Source organism: Cherax quadricarinatus, chromosome 62 (genome assembly GCF_038502225.1).
Source record: "Cherax quadricarinatus isolate ZL_2023a chromosome 62, ASM3850222v1, whole genome shotgun sequence".
Classification (NCBI taxonomy): domain Eukaryota; kingdom Metazoa; phylum Arthropoda; class Malacostraca; order Decapoda; family Parastacidae; genus Cherax; species Cherax quadricarinatus.
Genome location: NC_091353.1, coordinates 7,920,855 through 7,938,208, shown reverse-complemented (window position 1 = coordinate 7,938,208; position 17,354 = coordinate 7,920,855).

Sequence of the window (17,354 nt, the reverse complement as noted above, 5' to 3'; positions counted from 1 at the left end):
GGGAATGTGGCTAGGCCTGGGGACAGTTGGTCCCAAAGATGAGGGGTACTTGTGCCTCCTCCCATGGGAGACTTAGGTCTCAGACACTCCCAAGACAGGGAGCCAAGGCCGGGCCACCACTTGGAAAAGGCCCGGGCCGGGAGTATATCCACGAATCAAGAAGTGTTGCACTTTCGTCTCTCTTCCACCCATCTTTTGTCCGAGGTTCCCTTTGGTTTTGAGGCTATACATGTTTGATTATGGGTAAAAGAAAGTATTTACCATCTGAAACTATAGCTCAAATCATAGGGCTTCACAAAGCTGGGAACCAGACGAAAGAAATAGTGGAGAATGTTGGTGTGTGTGAGCGTTCAGTGAGGAACTGGGTGCAGGTGCAGCGTTTCAAGGCTGGTGGCGGTGTCGAGTTACCGTCTGCCAAACCTCGGCCTGGCCCCTCCAGGAAGACATCTGCTAGTACCTTCACTGTGTTAAAGAAGCAGTTAGAGAGTACACCTAAGATAACTGCTAGAGAATTGAAAGAAAAGAACCCACATCTTCTCCCAAAGGTGTCTGTAAGAATTGTTAACAGGCGTGTGTCAGAACTGGGCTAGAGTAGTCACCGCCAGGTTAATAAACCGATCTTCTCCAAGCCACAGAAGAAACAGTCTGGATTATGCAAAGAAATATCTTCACTGGAATCCTCAACAGTGGTCTGAAGTACTTTGGAGTGATGAAGCAACCATCACCGTCACCTGTAACCGTGGGGAACATGTGTACCGGCCCAGAGGTAGTGACCCACTAAACACATGCTACACATGTGGGACCACCAAACAGACTTGCTCATGGTTTGGGGGTTTCAGTGCTCAGAGTGTTGGTGAACTCATTGTGCTTCTCAAAACCAGTATATGAGCCAGGATAATTACCTGGAGTTATTGTGTGACAATTTAACTGAGGTGTTTGACAAGTGTGGGGCTACGGTTTTTATGCAGGACGGTGCGATGTGTCATACCACCAAATCTGTAATTCAGTGGCTAAAGGACTGTGAAGTGAGGTTCTTTAATGACTGGCCAGGCAATTCCCCAGACCTAAACCCTAATGAGAACCTCTGGTCAATAGTGAAACAAAGTTTACTGGGCAAGGATATCAGTTCCATCCTACGGCTGGAGGATGCTCTGCATGAGGTATGGAATAATATACCTCCCCAAACCCTCAATAATTTGTGTGAGAGTCTTCCTACACGGCTGAGGGACGTGATTAAGCGTAAAGGACGCAACACCAAGTATTAAAACCTCAGTAAGTGCGCAATTATGTATATTATAATATTTCATGGTATGTGTTTGTGTTTTGGTACGTGTGTGGAGGAGTGGCGGCATAATGTCGTGACTAGCAATATATATATATATATATATATATATATATATATATATATATATATATATATATATATATATATATATATATATATATATATATATATATATATATATATATATATGTATATATATATATATGTATATATATATATATATATATATATATATATATATATATATAATATATATACATGTATATATATATATGTATATATAGATGGTGTTGAACAAGCAGCCTCTTCACCCACTATCACTCAGTGGATCAGCCATTTTAGTGATGACTTGCTGACTATTCATTGCTTGTAATTTCGTATTGAAACACACGTTTGACTAATGTTTGAGTTACAGGGCGTTTGGTCTGGGACCAGAGGCCAACATGGATAAGCTGGTGGCCCCTGTTCACCTAACCTCGTGTTGTTATTCACAGAGAGAGAGAGAGAGAGAGGGGGGGAGAATGAGACAGGCAGGGGTAACTAACATAATAATCGCTCTCCTGACCAGTAGTTATTCCCAGGGAATCAAACACTAGCCTGACCACATTGTTGCGCTAACTAACCCAGCTACACCTGGCGTATTCTACACATATATACGAACTTCAATTCTGTAAATATTTGCTTAGTGGCATGCGTACGAACTAGCTGCCATGTAATCTTCGTTCTGGGAGATGTATACACCGAGATATGCCGAATAGTGGCGATGGGTGTACTGTGGTGGGCGTACTGTGGCTGTGGGCGTCTGTGGTGGGCGCAGTGTGGAGGTGGGTGGCATATTGGTCAATCAATAACCCCTCACCACGCCAACAAAACCAATTAAAACCCCGTGGTTTTATTAATAGTGTGGGCTTCTAGACAGTGCTACCTCGACACTGTGTGGCCTTGATCCTACCCTGGCCACTCCCTATCACCCCGCGCTATATAAACACACACGATCATCACTGCTCAATGAATTATATTCCCCGCTACGGTCGCGGCAAGTTGAAACACTAGACACCGCAGGTTGAAACACAAAACCCGGACGTAGGAGAGAGCAGCTTACGAACGATGTTTCGGTACGACTTAGACCATTTACAAAACCACACTGTGGCTTTGTAAATGGTCCAAGCCTGACCGAAACGTCTTCGTAAGCTTCTCCCTCCTATGTGCGGGTTATATGCGTATTGTTCCAGTCACAGTATTGTGTCTTCTTGTTCTGTACTGTACTATGGGATGTCCAAATTCAGTTGGCTTTGTAACGCTGAAAGAGCTAGGATTCAGTGCTAGGTATGACAGAGCTTTCGCCTCAGCCTACAGAGTTATGGAGTAGAGCTCTTGTCCCCCCCCTGTCGTAAATATACGTGGGGACAAGGCTACGACTGATTACCCCTCAAGGAAGGCTCCTTGATGCTGGTGAGGGGCTCTTGATCTAGGGAATTGGATCTGTGCTCCAGTTCCCTGAATTAAGCCTGAATGCCTTCCATCCCCCCATAGGCGCTGTATAATCCTACGGGTTTAGTGCTTCCCCCTTGATTATAATAATAATAATACGACTGATTACTATAGGTATTTTGGCTTCATATAAACAAAGGTATATTTACAAGTACTTTTCCGAATTCGCTGGAATTTTTTCAGTATTAATAAATTTTTAAATTTTAATAAATTATTTGCAATTATTAATAAATTATTAAATATTTATAAATTAAAAAAAAAAAACTCTATTTTCTTTTGCTTTAAAAAGTATTTACATAACTATATGTTGTAAAATTAACGAAAATATATATTTATTTTATTAAGAAATTAAATGTATTTTTCTCGTTTTTGAATTTGGTATTAGGCGAAATAAAATAATTAAGTAATTTCGTAAAAATCATTTTGAATCTAACGAAAAAAAAAATATTTCATTGGTTTTGTTTATTAAATTATTGGGAAATTGAATAAATTATATTTAGCTGCATTAGGCTAAATTGAGGTTATTATGATAAGATTAGGTAAGTTTTCTAAGGTTCTTTTGGTACAAAATCATTAATTTTTATATTAACATACATGGAAAAAATATACCTTTAAATGTATAAAAGAAAAATTATAAGTGACTTAATTTTAAATGAGTTGTTGCTAATTGGCCAATTTTACCTATTAGGCACGACTTGTTGAATATATATATATATATATATATATATATATATATATATATATATATATATATATATATATATATATATATATATATATATATATATATATATATAGTATATAGAGTATGGAGGAGGTGAACGTATTCAGATATTTGGGAGTGGACGTGTCAGCAGATGGGTCTATGAAAGATGAGGTGAATCATAGAATTGATGAGGGAAAAAGAGTGAGTGGTGCACTTAGGAGTCTGTGGAGACAAAGAACTTTGTCCTTGGAGGCAAAGAGGGGAATGTATGAGAGTATAGTTTTACCAACGCTCTTATATGGGTGTGAAGCGTGGGTGATGAATGTTGCAGCGAGGAGAAGGCTGGAGGCAGTGGAGATGTCATGTCTGAGGGCAATGTGTGGTGTGAATATAATGCAGAGAATTCGTAGTTTGGAAGTTAGGAGGAGGTGCGGGATTACCAAAACTGTTGTCCAGAGGGCTGAGGAAGGGTTGTTGAGGTGGTTCGGACATGTAGAGAGAATGGAGCGAAACAGAATGACTTCAAGAGTGTATCAGTCTGTAGTGGAAGGAAGGCGGGGTAGGGGTCGGCCTAGGAAGGGTTGGAGGGAGGGGGTAAAGGAGGTTTTGTGTGCGAGGGGCTTGGACTTCCAGCAGGCATGCGTGAGCGTGTTTGATAGGAGTGAATGGAGACAAATGGTTTTTAATACTTGACGTGCTGTTGGAGTGTGAGCAAAGTAACATTTATGAAGGGATTCAGGGAAACCGGCAGGCCGGACTTGAGTCCTGGAGATGGGAAGTACAGTGCCTGCACTCTGAAGGAGGGGTGTTAATGTTGCAGTTTAAAAACTGTAGTGTAAAGCACCCTTCTGGCAAGACAGTGATGGAGTGAATGATGGTGAAAGTTTTTCTTTTTCGGGCCACCCTGCCTTGGTGGGAATCGGCCGGTGTGATAATAAAAAAAATAATAATAATATATATATATACTAATTGCAAACAGATGATCTTAACAATGCATAACAAGCCAAGTGGGGATGAAAGTCTTTATCTCAAGATCTTTCACGCTCTGGTGCGTCGTCAGGAGCTGTGTAATGTTGCAAAACTAGTATTAGATAGTAGGAGGGAAATTCTATGAGATAAAGCAGAGCCCCCTTCAAGAACCCCCTTGGAGAACACCGTTCAATAACCCCCTACAAGAACCCCCTTCAAGAACCCCCTACAAGAACCCCCTTCAAGAAACACCCTCAAGAGCCCCCTTCAAGAACACCGTTCAAGAACCCCCTACAAGAACCCCCTACAAGAACTACAAGAACCCATACAAGAACCCCCTTCAAGAACTCCCTACAAGAACCCCCTACAAGAACTTCCCCCTACAAGAACCCCTACAAGAACCCCCTACAAGAACCCCCTACAAGAACCCCAACAAGAACCCCCTACAAGAACCCCCTTCAAGAACCCCTACAAGAACCCCCTACAAGAACCCCCTACAAGAACCCCTACAAGAACCACCTACAAGAACCCCCTACAAGAACCCATTCAAGAACCCCCTACAAAAACCCTCTACAATAGGTGAGGTGAAGCAGGCGGAGGCGGGGTCAACTTTGACCCCGCCTCCGCCTGCTTCACCTCACCTCACTACAGTATATAAGCCACGTCTACGGCCCTATGCTGTACATTCTACAAGATTGATGGACTGAACACATCGACTCCAGGTTGAGGGACTGATTACCTCATACTCCTCCTCTCCTTACGCCTTCCTCTTTGTATTGGACTGATGAAGCCACTGTGTGGCGAAACGTTTCCTGAATAAAGATTCCCATATGCTGCATAAGTGTCTCAATCTTCAACTTGTCGGTTTTTCAAACCATTCATCACATAAACTCCCTACAAGAACCCCCTTCAAGAACCCCATACAAAACCCCCTACAAGAACCCCCTTCAAGAACCCCCTTCAAGAACTTTCAATAACCCCCTTCAAAAAAACCTACAACCCCTTCAAGAACCCATTTCACGAACCCTCTACAACAACCCCCTTTAAGAACCCTTCAAGAACCCCCTACAAGAACCCCCTTCAAGAGCCCCTTCAAGAACTCCCTACAAGAACACCTACAAGGAACCCCTTCAAGAACCCCCTACAAGAACCCCCTTCAAGAAACCCCCTACAAAAACCCCTACAAGAACCCCCTTCAAGAACACCCTTCAAGAACCCCCTACTAGAACCCCCTACAAGAACCCCCTACAAAAACCCCTACAAGAACCCCCTTCAAGAACCCCCTACAAAAAACCTCTACGAGAACCCCATACAAGAACCTCTTACAAGAAACCCCTTCAAGAACCCCCTACAAGAACCCCCTTTCAAGAACCCCTTCAAGAGCCCCCTACAAAAACCCCTACAAAAAACCCTACAAGAACACCCTTCAAGAACCCCCCTACAAGAACCCTCTTCAAGAACCCCCCTACAAGAACTTTCAAGAACCCCCTACAAGAACCCCCTTCAAGAACCCCCTACAAGAATCCCTTTCAAGAACCCCCGACAAGAACCCCCTTCAAGAGCCCCCTTCAAGATCCTTCTACAAGAACCCCCTTTAAGAACCCCCTTCAAGAACCCCCTACAAGAACCTTCTACAAGAACCCTCTACAAGAACTACCTTCAAGAACCCTCTACAAGAACCCCTTCAAGGAACCCCTTCAAGAACCCCCTACAAGAACCCCCTTCAAGAACCCCCTACTAGAATCCCTTTCAAGAACCCCCGACAAGAACCCCCTTCAAGAGCTCCCTACAAGAACCCCCTACAAGAACCCCCTTCAAGAACCCCCTACAAGAACCCCCTACAAGAACCACCTTCAAGAACCCTCTACAAGAACCCCTTCAAGAAACCCCTTCAAGAACCCCCTACAAGAACCCTCTGCAAGAACCCCCTTCAAGAACCCCCTTCAAGAACCCCGTTCAAGAACCTCCTACAAGAACTCACTACAAGAACTCCTTGAAGAACCCCCTTCAAGAACCTCCTACAAGAACTCCCTACAAGAACCCCTTCAAGAACACCCTTCAAGAACCTCCTACAAGAACCTCCTACAAGAACCCCCCTACAAGAACCACCTTCCAGAACCCCCTACAAGAACCACCTACAAGAACCCCCTACAAGAACCGGCTACAAGAACCTCATACAAGAACCCCCCTACAACAAGAACCACCTATAAGAACCCCCTACAAGAACCCCCTACAAGAACCACCTACAAGAACCCCCTACAAGAACCCCCCTACAAGAACCACCTTCAAGAACCACCTACAAGAACCCCCTACAAGAACCCCTATAAGAATCCCCTACAAGATCCACCTTCAAGAACCCCTACACGAACCACCTACAAGAACTCCCTATAAGAACCCCTACAAGAACCCCCTACAAGAACCATTTACAAGAACCCCCTATAAGAACCCATACAAGAACCCCCTACAAGAAACCCCTTCAAGAATCCCCTACAAGAACACCCTTCAAGAACCCCCCTACAAGAACCCCCTTCAAGAACCCCCTACAAAAAACCTCTACGAGAACCCCATACAAGAACCCCCTACAAGAAACCCCTTCAAGAATCCCCTACAAGAACACCCATCAAGAACCCCCTACAAGAAACCCCGACAAAAAACCTCTACAAGAACCTCCTTCAAGAACCCCCTACAAGAACCCCCTACAAGAACCCCCTACAAGAACCACCTTCAAGAACCCTCTACAAGAACCCCTTCAAGAAACTCCTTCAAGAACCCCCTACAAGAACCCCCTTCAAGAACCCCCTACAAAAAACCCTTTCAAGAACCCCCGACAAGAACCCCCTTCAAGAGCTCCCTACAAGAACCCTCTTCAAGAGCCCCCTTCAAGAACCCCCTACAAGAACCCCCTACAAGAACCACCTTCAAGAACCCTCTACAAGAACCCCTTCAAGAAACCCCTTCAAGAACCCCCTACAAGAACCCTCTACAAGAACCCCTTCAAGAACCCCCTTCAAGAACCCCCTTCAAGAACCTCCTACAAGAACTCCCTACAAGAACCCCTTGAAGAACCCCCTTCAAGAACCTCCTACAAGAACTCCCTACAAGAACCCCTTCAAGAACCCCCTTCAAGAACCTCCTACAAGAACCTCCTACAAGAACCCCCCTACAAGAACCACCTACAAGAACCCCCTACAAGAACCACCTACAAGAACCCCCTACAAGAACCACCTACAAGAACCCCCCTACAAGAACCACCTATAAGAACCCCTACAAGAACCACCTACAAGAACCCCCTACAAGAACCCCACTACAAGAACCACCTTCAAGAACCCCTACAAGAACCCCCTACAAGAACCCCTATAAGAATCCCCTACAAGATCCACCTTCAAGAACCCCTACACGAACCACCTACAAGAACTCCCTATAAGAACCCCTACAAGAACCCCCTACAAGAACCATTTACAAGAACCCCCTATAAGAACCCCTACAAGAACCCCCTACAAGAACCACGTACAAGAACCTCCTTCAAGAACCCCCTACAAGAACCCCCTACAAGAACCTCCTACAAGAACCCCCTACAAGAACCCCCTTCACGAGCCCCCTACAAGAACCACCTTCAAGAACCCTCTACAAGAACCCCTTCAAGAAACCCCTTCAAGAACCCCCTAACAAGAACCCCCTTCAAGAACCCCCTACAAGAATCCCTTTCAAGAACCCCCGACAAGAACCCCCTTCAAGAGCCCCCTTCAAGAACCCCCTACAAGAACCCCCTACAAGAACCCCCTTCAAGAACCCTTTACAAGAACCCCTACAAGAACCACCTTCAAGAACCCTCTACAAGAACCCCTTCAAGAAACTCCTTCAAGAACCCCCGACAAGAACCCCCTTCAAGAACCCCCTACAAGAATCCCTTTCAAGAACCCCCGACAAGAACCCCCTTCAAGAGCCCCCTTCAAGAACCCCCTACTAGAACCCCCTACAAGAACCCCCTTCAAGAACCCCCTACAAGAACCCCTACAAGAACCACCTTCAAGAACCCTCTACAACAGTGGTTCCCAAACTTTTTCAGCTTGTTACCCAATTTAACATGCCACATAAAGCATGTTACCCCTTTCACAAAATGTTGTTATTATTGATATATATGGGTAAACGTGAACGTATACAGCCTCGCATACTCTGCTAATCCTAGCAAAACCATTGAAAACGTAAGAACCACACATACATTATATATAAAATTAATAATAGCTACAAATTCACAGTAACAGTGGGTAAATACTAACTATATACTGCACAGGGCAGTACACATACATACCAGCTTATGTCTACCTCGGCTGATGCTCACAGATAAACTGACAGTGTGAAATAGAGGCAGCCTCAGGAAGTGAGTGACGCGTACTGGACAGGTCGATCTGGGCTACTGAGTGACTTTTGTCCTGAAGCATACTTGTCAAAATACTCTTGGGTTTCCACACACTTAGCTATATATTTCTTCTTTTCTAATACTGTATATTAGTTTTTGATGTTTATTGTTATTTGGTTTAACTTTATTACTTACTTATAATAGGTTTACTTTACAACTTTATATACTAAGACAAAGTTAGCAATAATCCTCATACCGGGTACCGCATTGTTTTCTTGATTTTCAGAATTCATAACTTTTTTTCTGTCACCCCTCCATTACCCCCCAAAAATGGTTAAATTACCCCCAGGGGGTAATTTACCCCCAGTTTGGCAACCACTGCTCTAAAAGAACCCCTTCAAGAACCCCCTACAAGAACCCTCTACAAGAACCCCCTTCAAGAACCCCATTCAAGAACCGCCTTCAAGAACCTCCTACAAGAACTCCCTACAAGAACCCCTTCAAGAACCCCCTTCAAGAACCTCCTACAAGAACCTCCTACAAGAACCCCCCTACAAGAACCACCTTCAAGAACCCCCTACAAGAACCACCTACAAGAACCCCATACATGAACCTCCTACAAGAACCCCCAACAAGAACCACCTATAAGAACCCCCTACAAGAACCCCCTACAAGAACCACCCACAAGAACCCCCTACAAGAGCCCCCTACAACAAACACCTTCAAGAACCACCTACAAGAACCCCCTACAAGAACCCCTATAAAAAACCCCTACAAGATCCACCTTCAAGAACCCCTACACGAACCACCTACAAGAACCCCCTATAAGAACCCCTACAAGAACCTCCCTACAAGAACCACCTATAAGAACCCCTACAAGAACCCCCTACAAGAACCCCTACAAGAACCCCCTACAAGATCCACCATCAAGAACCCCTACAAGAACCACCTACAAGAACCCCCTACAAGAACCCCTACAAGAACCCCCTACAAGAACCACCTATAAGAACCCCCTGCAAGAACCCCTACAAGAACCCCTACAAGAACCTCTACAAGAACCCCCTACAAGAACCAGCTACAAGAACCCCCTACAAGAACCCCCTACAAGAACCACGTTCAAGAACCCCTACAAGAACCACCTACAAGAACCCCCTACAAGAACCCCTACAAGAACCCCTACAAGAACCCCTACAAGAACCCCTACAAGAACCACCTTCAAGAACCCCCTTCAAGAACCACCTACAAGAACCCCTACAAGAACCACCTACAAGAATCCCCTACAAGAACCCCCTACAAGAACCCCGACAAGAACCCCCTACAAGAACCACCTTCAAGAATCCCTACAAGAACCTCCTACAAGAACCCCCTATAAGAACCCCTTCAAGAACCCCCTACAAGAACCCCCTGCAAGAACCACCTACAAGAACCCCCTACAAGAACCCCCCTACAAGAACCACTTTCAAGAACCCCTACAAGAACCACCTACAAGAACCCCGTACAAGAACCCCTACAAAAACCCCCTACAAGAACCACCTTCAAAAAACCCCTACAAGAACCACCTACAAGAACCCCCTACAAGAACCCCTACAAGAACCCCCTACAAGAACCACCTACAAGAACCCCCTACAAGAACCCCTACAAGAACCCCCTACAAGAACCACCTTCAAAAACCCCCTACAAGAACCCCTTACAAGAACCCCCTACACTAACCCCTACAACAACCCCCTACAAGAACCACCTTCAAAAACCCCCTACAAGAACCCCCTACAAGAACACCCTACAAGAACCACCTTCAAAAACCCCCTACAAGAACCCCCTACAAGAACCACCTACAAGAACCCCCTACAAGAACCTCCTACAAGAACCCCTAAAAGAACCCCCTACAAGAACCCCTACAAGAACCTCCTAGAAGAACCCCTACAAGAACCCCCTACAAGAACCCCCTACAAGAACCACCTTCAAAAACCCCCTACAAGAACCACCTACAAGAACCCCCTACAAGAACCCCTACAAGAACCCCCTACAAGAACCACCTTCAAAAACCCCCTACAAGAACCCCCTACAAGAACACCCTACAAGAACCACCTTCAAAAACCCCCTACAAGAACCCCCTACAAGAACCACCTACAAGAACCCCCTACAAGAACCCCTACAAGAACCTCTACAAGAACCCCTACAAGAACCCCCTACAAGAACCTCCTACAAGAACCCCTACAAGAACCCCTACAAGAACCCCCTACAAGAACCCCTACAAGAACCCCTACAAGAACCCCCTACAAAAAACCCCTACAAGAACCCCTACAAGAACCCCTACAAGAAACCCCTACAAGAACCCCTACAAGAACCCCCTACAAGAACCCCCTACAAGAACCCCTACAAGAACCCCCTACAAGAACCTCCTACAAGAACCCCTAAAAGAACCCCCTACAAGAACCCCTACAAGAACCCCTACAAGAACCCCCTACAAGAACCCCTACAAGAACCCCCTACAAGAACCACCTACAAGAACCCCTCTACAAGAACCTCCCTACAAGAACCACCTATAAGAACCCCTACAAGAACCACCTACAAGAACCCCCTACAAGAACCCCACTACAAGAACCACCTTCAAGAACCCCTACAAGAACCACCTACAAGAACCCCCTACAAGAACCCCTACAAGAACCCCCTACAAGAACCTCCTACAAGAACCCCCTACAAGAACCACCTACAAAAACCCCTACAAGAACCCCTACAAGAACCCCCTACAAGAACCCCCTACAAGAACCCCTTCAAGAACCCCCTACAAGAACCCCCTACAAGAACCACCTACAAGAACCCCCTACAAGAACCCCTACAAGAACCCCTACAAGAACCCGTACAAGAACCCCTACAAGAACCCCTACAAGAACCCCTACAAGAACCCCTACAAGAACCCCCTACAAGAAACCCCTACAAGAACCCCCTACAAGAACCCCTACAAGAACCCCTACAAGAACCCCCTACAAGAACCCCCTACAAGAACCCCCTACAAGAACCCCCTACAAGAAACCCCTACAAGAACCCCCTACAAGAACCCCTACAAGAATCCTCTACAAGAACCCCCTACAAGAACCCCTACAAAAACCCCCTACAAGAACCCCTACAAGAACCCCCTACAAGAACCCCGTACAAGAACCCCCTACAACAACCCCCCTACAAGAACCACCTTCACCACCCCCTACAAGAACCACCTACAAGAACCCCCTACAAGAACCCCTACAAGAACCCCCTACAAGAACCACCTACAAGAACCCCCTACAAGAACCACCTAGAAGAACCCCCTACAAGAACCACCTTCAAAAACCCCCTACAAGAACCTCCTACAAGAACCCCCTACAAGAACCCCTACAAGAACCCCCTACAAGAACCACCTTCAAAAACCCCCTACAAGAACCCCCTACAAGAACACCCTACAAGAACCACCTTCAAAAACCCCCTACAAGAACCCCCTACAAGAACCACCTACAAGAACCCCCTACAAGAACCCCTACAAGACCCCCTACCAGAACCCCTACAAGAACCCCTACAAGAACCTCCTTCAAGAACCCCTTCAAGAACCCTCTACTAGAACCCCCTTCAAGAACCCCCTACAAGAACCCCTACAAGAACCCCTACAAGAACCCCCTACAAGAACCCCTTCAAGAACCCCTACAAGAACCCCTACAAGAACCCCCTACAAGAACCCCTACAAGAAGCCCTACAAGAACCCCCTACAAGAACCCCCTACAAGAACCCCTACAAGAAACTCCTACAAGAACCCCTACAAGAACCCCCTACAAGAACCCCTACAAGAAACCCCTACAAGAACCACCTACAAGAACCCCCTACAAGAACCCCTACAAGAACCCCCTACAAGAACCCCTACAAGAACCCCCTACAAGAACCCCTACAAGAACCCCTACAAGAACCACCTTCAAGAACCCCTACAAGAACCCCCTACAAGAACCCCCTACAAGAACCCCCTACAAGAACCCCCTATAACAACCACCTACAAGAACCCCCTACAAGAACCCCTACATGAACCCCTACAAGAACCCCTACAAGAACCCCCTACAAGAACCCCCTACAAGAACCCCTTCAAGAACCCCCTACAAGAACCCCCTACAAGAACCACCTACAAGAACCCCCTACAAGAACCCCTACAAGAACCCCCTACAAGAAACCCTACAAGAACCCCAACAAGAACCCGTACAAGAACCCCTACAAGAACCCCTACAAGAAACCCCTACAAGAACCCCTACAAGAACCCCATACAAGAACCCCCTACAAGAACCCCCTACAAGAACCCCTACAAGAACCCCTACAAGAACCCCCTACAAGAACCCCCTACAAGAACCCCCTACAAGAACCCCCTACAAGAACCCCCTACAAGAACCCCCTACAAGAACCCCTACAAGAATCCCCTACAAGAACCCCCTACAAGAACCCCTACAAAAACCCCCTACAAGAACCCCTACAAGAACCCCCTACAAGAACCCCCTACAAGAACCCCCTACAAGAACCCCCTACAAGAACCCCTACAAGAAACCCCTACAAGAACCCCTACAAGAACCCCTACAAGAACCCCTACAAGAACCCCCCTACAAGAACCCCCCTACAAGAACCCCTACAAGAACCCCTACAAGAACCACCTTCAAGAACTCCATCATCGTCTAGGTAGGACATCTCAGTTTTGAACATCTGAAGACAGGCAGTTGCAAATTTGAAGCTTATCGGTTGAGGCATTCTTAAATTATAGACGATACAGTGGATCATTATTATGATCAAGGAGAAGCGCTAAACCCGTAGGATTATACAGCGCCTGTGGGGGGGAGTGGAAGGTATTCAGGTTTAATTTAGGGAACTGAAGCACAGATTCAATTCCCTAGATCAATAGCCCCTCAGCAGCATCAAGGAACCTCCCTTGAGGGGCCCCTCAGCAGCATCAAGGAACCTCCCTTGAGAGGACGACACAGTGGAGGAGATTTTACCTGAAGAGGATTTCGGGGGTCAACGCCCCCGCGGCCCGGTCTGAGACCAGGCCTCATGGTGCATCAGGGTCTGATCAACCAGGCTGTTACTGCTGGCTGGATTAAAAAAAATATTACGCAACCACTTAGACGAACTCGTTCAGGGATACCGAATTACCAGAGTCGTTATATCTACGAGCAAATATGCGAGTAATTAAGTACCCACTGACCCCCAGAAGTAACGAGTCTCAGGTACGGCTGGAAAACATTAGGGACGTATTTCCATAAGATACCTGCTGTCCCTGTTCACCCATCAGTTTAAAATAGGTACCTGGGTGTTAGTGGACTGGTGTGGGTCGCATCCTGGGACAAAACTTACCTAATATGCGGGAAATACTCAGCATAACAAGCGACTAAGTATATATTAACTTATATTAACCTATTTTACCTATAGTTAACAAACAGTAACGAAATAAACAGGCAGCATACTGTTTATAACCGTTCCTTACACTGGCCACAACGGTGATCAAACGGGTGAAGCGACAGACACTGTCGACCTAAAGTAAATCACAGTCGCTTCATTCAACAATAATTATAGCCATTAAGTGTAGAAGCTATTTGTAAACATGCGTTAATTTCGTTTTCGCTAAATGTAAACAGAAACTAGCACATTACCATTGTATGAGGCGTTGATCATCCCGTCTTGAAGCGTCGTCACACTGACTAAATGTTCGTTAGTCACAAATACCGTAAAATACTGTTAAATCCTTCAGTATTCATTTTTTTAGTCTCCCACGATAATGTTTACAGAGTGCGTTACATTGCGATACAGTGCGTCAGTCACCACTAGTTGCGTCACTCTCACTGTTGTCTGGTGTATTAAGTGACATGATACAAACGCATCAGAGGCTATTAAAGGAAACTTAAGGCACACGGAATAGGAGGAGAAATTTTTTCCTGGGTAGAGGAATGGTTGACGAATAGGCAGCAGAAAGTTTGCATAAATGGGGAGAAATCAGAATGGGGGCACGTCACAAGCGGTGTTCCTCAGGGGTCAGTGTTGGACCCCATGTTGTTCACAATTTACATAAACGACATAGATGAGGGAATAAATAGCGACATATGCAAATTTGCTGATGACATCAAAATAGGCCGTCCAATTCATTCTAATCAGAACACTAGAGCACTCCAGGATGATTTGAATAGACTGATGCATTGGTCGGAGAAGTGGCAGATGCAGTTTAATATAGACAAATATAAAGTTCTAAATGTTGGGCAGGAAAATAACAATGCCACATATAAACTAAATAATGTAGATCTTAATACACTGATTGCGAAAAGGATTTAGGAGATCTGGTTAGCAGTAATCTAAAACCAAGACAACAGTGCATTACTGTTCGCAATAAAGCTAACAGAATCCTTAGCTTCATATCTAGAAGTATAAATAATAGAAGTCTTCAGGTTGTTCTTCAACTCTATATATCCTTGGTTAGGCCTCATTTAGACTATGCTGCACAGTTCTGGTCACCGTATTACCGAATGGATATAAATGTTCTGGAAAATGTACAAAGGAGGATGACAAAGATGATCCCATGTATCAGAAACCTTTCCTATGAGGATAGACTGAGGTCCCTGAATCTGTACTCTCTAGAAAGGCGTAGAATTAGAGGGGATATGATCGAGGTATATTAATGGAAAACAGGAATAAATAAAGGGGATATAAATAGCGTGCTGAAAATTTCCAGCCAAGACAGGGCTCGCAGCAATGGTTTTAAGTTGGAAAAATTCAGATTCAGAAAGGATATAGGAAAGCACTGGTTTGGTAATAGAGTTGTGGATGAGTGGAACAAACTCCCGAGTACAGTTATAGAGGCTAAAACGTTGTGTACTTTTAAAAATAGGTTAGATAAATACATGAGGGGGTGTGGGTGGGAGTTGGATCTGACTAGCTTGTGCTGCTATATCTGATGCTGTGCTCCTTCCTTAAGTGGAACTGACCTGACTAGTTGATAAATTAGACACATGTGCAACTCTTGGGTATCTCTATTGAGGAAACGTTTCGCCACACCGTGGCTTCATCAGTCCATACGAAGGAGAAACTTGAAGAACAGGAGGAGAATGAGGTAATCAGTCCCTCAACCTTGAGTCGATGTGTTCAGTCTATTCAAGATTGATGGACTGAACACATCGACTCAAGGTTGAGGGACTGATTATCTCATTCTCCTCCTGTTCTTCAAGTTTCTCCTACGTATGGACTGATGAAGCCACTGTGTGGCGAAACGTTTCCTCAATAAAGATACCCAAGAGTTGCACATGTGTCTAATTTATCAACATGTCGGTTCTCTGAACCATTCATCTACTGACCTGACTAGGTGGGTCATTTGGCTTATCAGGGGGGGGGGGAGGGGGAATGGGGGAAATGGAACTGCTTCGGATGGGTCAGTAGGCCTGCTGCAGTGTTCCTTCTTTCTAATGTTCTTATGTCCTTATGTTCTTTCTGCCCAGAAATGCCAAGGTAATTCCTGACGACCTGACAAGTCTGACATTTGTTATTACTGACACCACTGCAGTCCTGGACACTTACAATATCACCACTGGTATCACTGCAATCCTGGACACTTACAATATCACCACTGGTATCACTGCAGTCCTGGACACTTACAATATCACCACTGGTATCACTGCAATCCTGGACACTTACAATATCACCACTGGTATCACTGCAGTCCTGGACACTTACAATATCACCACTGGTATCAATATCTGCACTGCAATCCTGGACACTTACAATATCATCACTGCCACTGGTATCACTGCAGTCCTGGACACTTACAATATCACCAATGGTGCAATCCTGGACACTTACAATATCACCACTGGTATCACACACTAATCACCACTGCTGTACACTATTACATCACTGCAATCCTGGACACTATCACCACTGGTATCACTGCATATCACTGCAATCGCACCACTGGGTATCACTGCAATCCTGGACACTTACAATATCACCACTGGTATCATATCACTGCAATCCTGGACACTTACAATATCACCACTGGTATCACTCCTGGACACTTACAATATCACCACTGGTATCACTGCAATCCTGGACACTTACAATATCACCACTGGTATCACTACAATATCACCACTGGTCACGGACACTTATAATATCATCACTGGTATCACTGCAGTCCTGGACACTTATAATATCATCACTGGTATCACTGCAGTCCTGGACACTTACAATATCACCACTGGTATCTAGTTAATCACCACTGGTATCACTGCAGTCCTGGACACTTACAATATCACCACTGGTATCACTGCAATCTGCTATCACCACTGGTATCACTGCAGTCCTGGACACTTACAATCACCACTGGTAAGTACACAATGTCTCAATCACTGGGTACACACCATCCCACCTGACACCAATCCTGGACATTACAATATCTCACATCTTCCTGGTGGGGCAGCAGACACACCTGGGTTGTCTGCCTCCCTCAAATTGCATCGTTCCTACCCAACAGCCTGTTTACAGTTGTATAAAAATCACATCTGGAGACG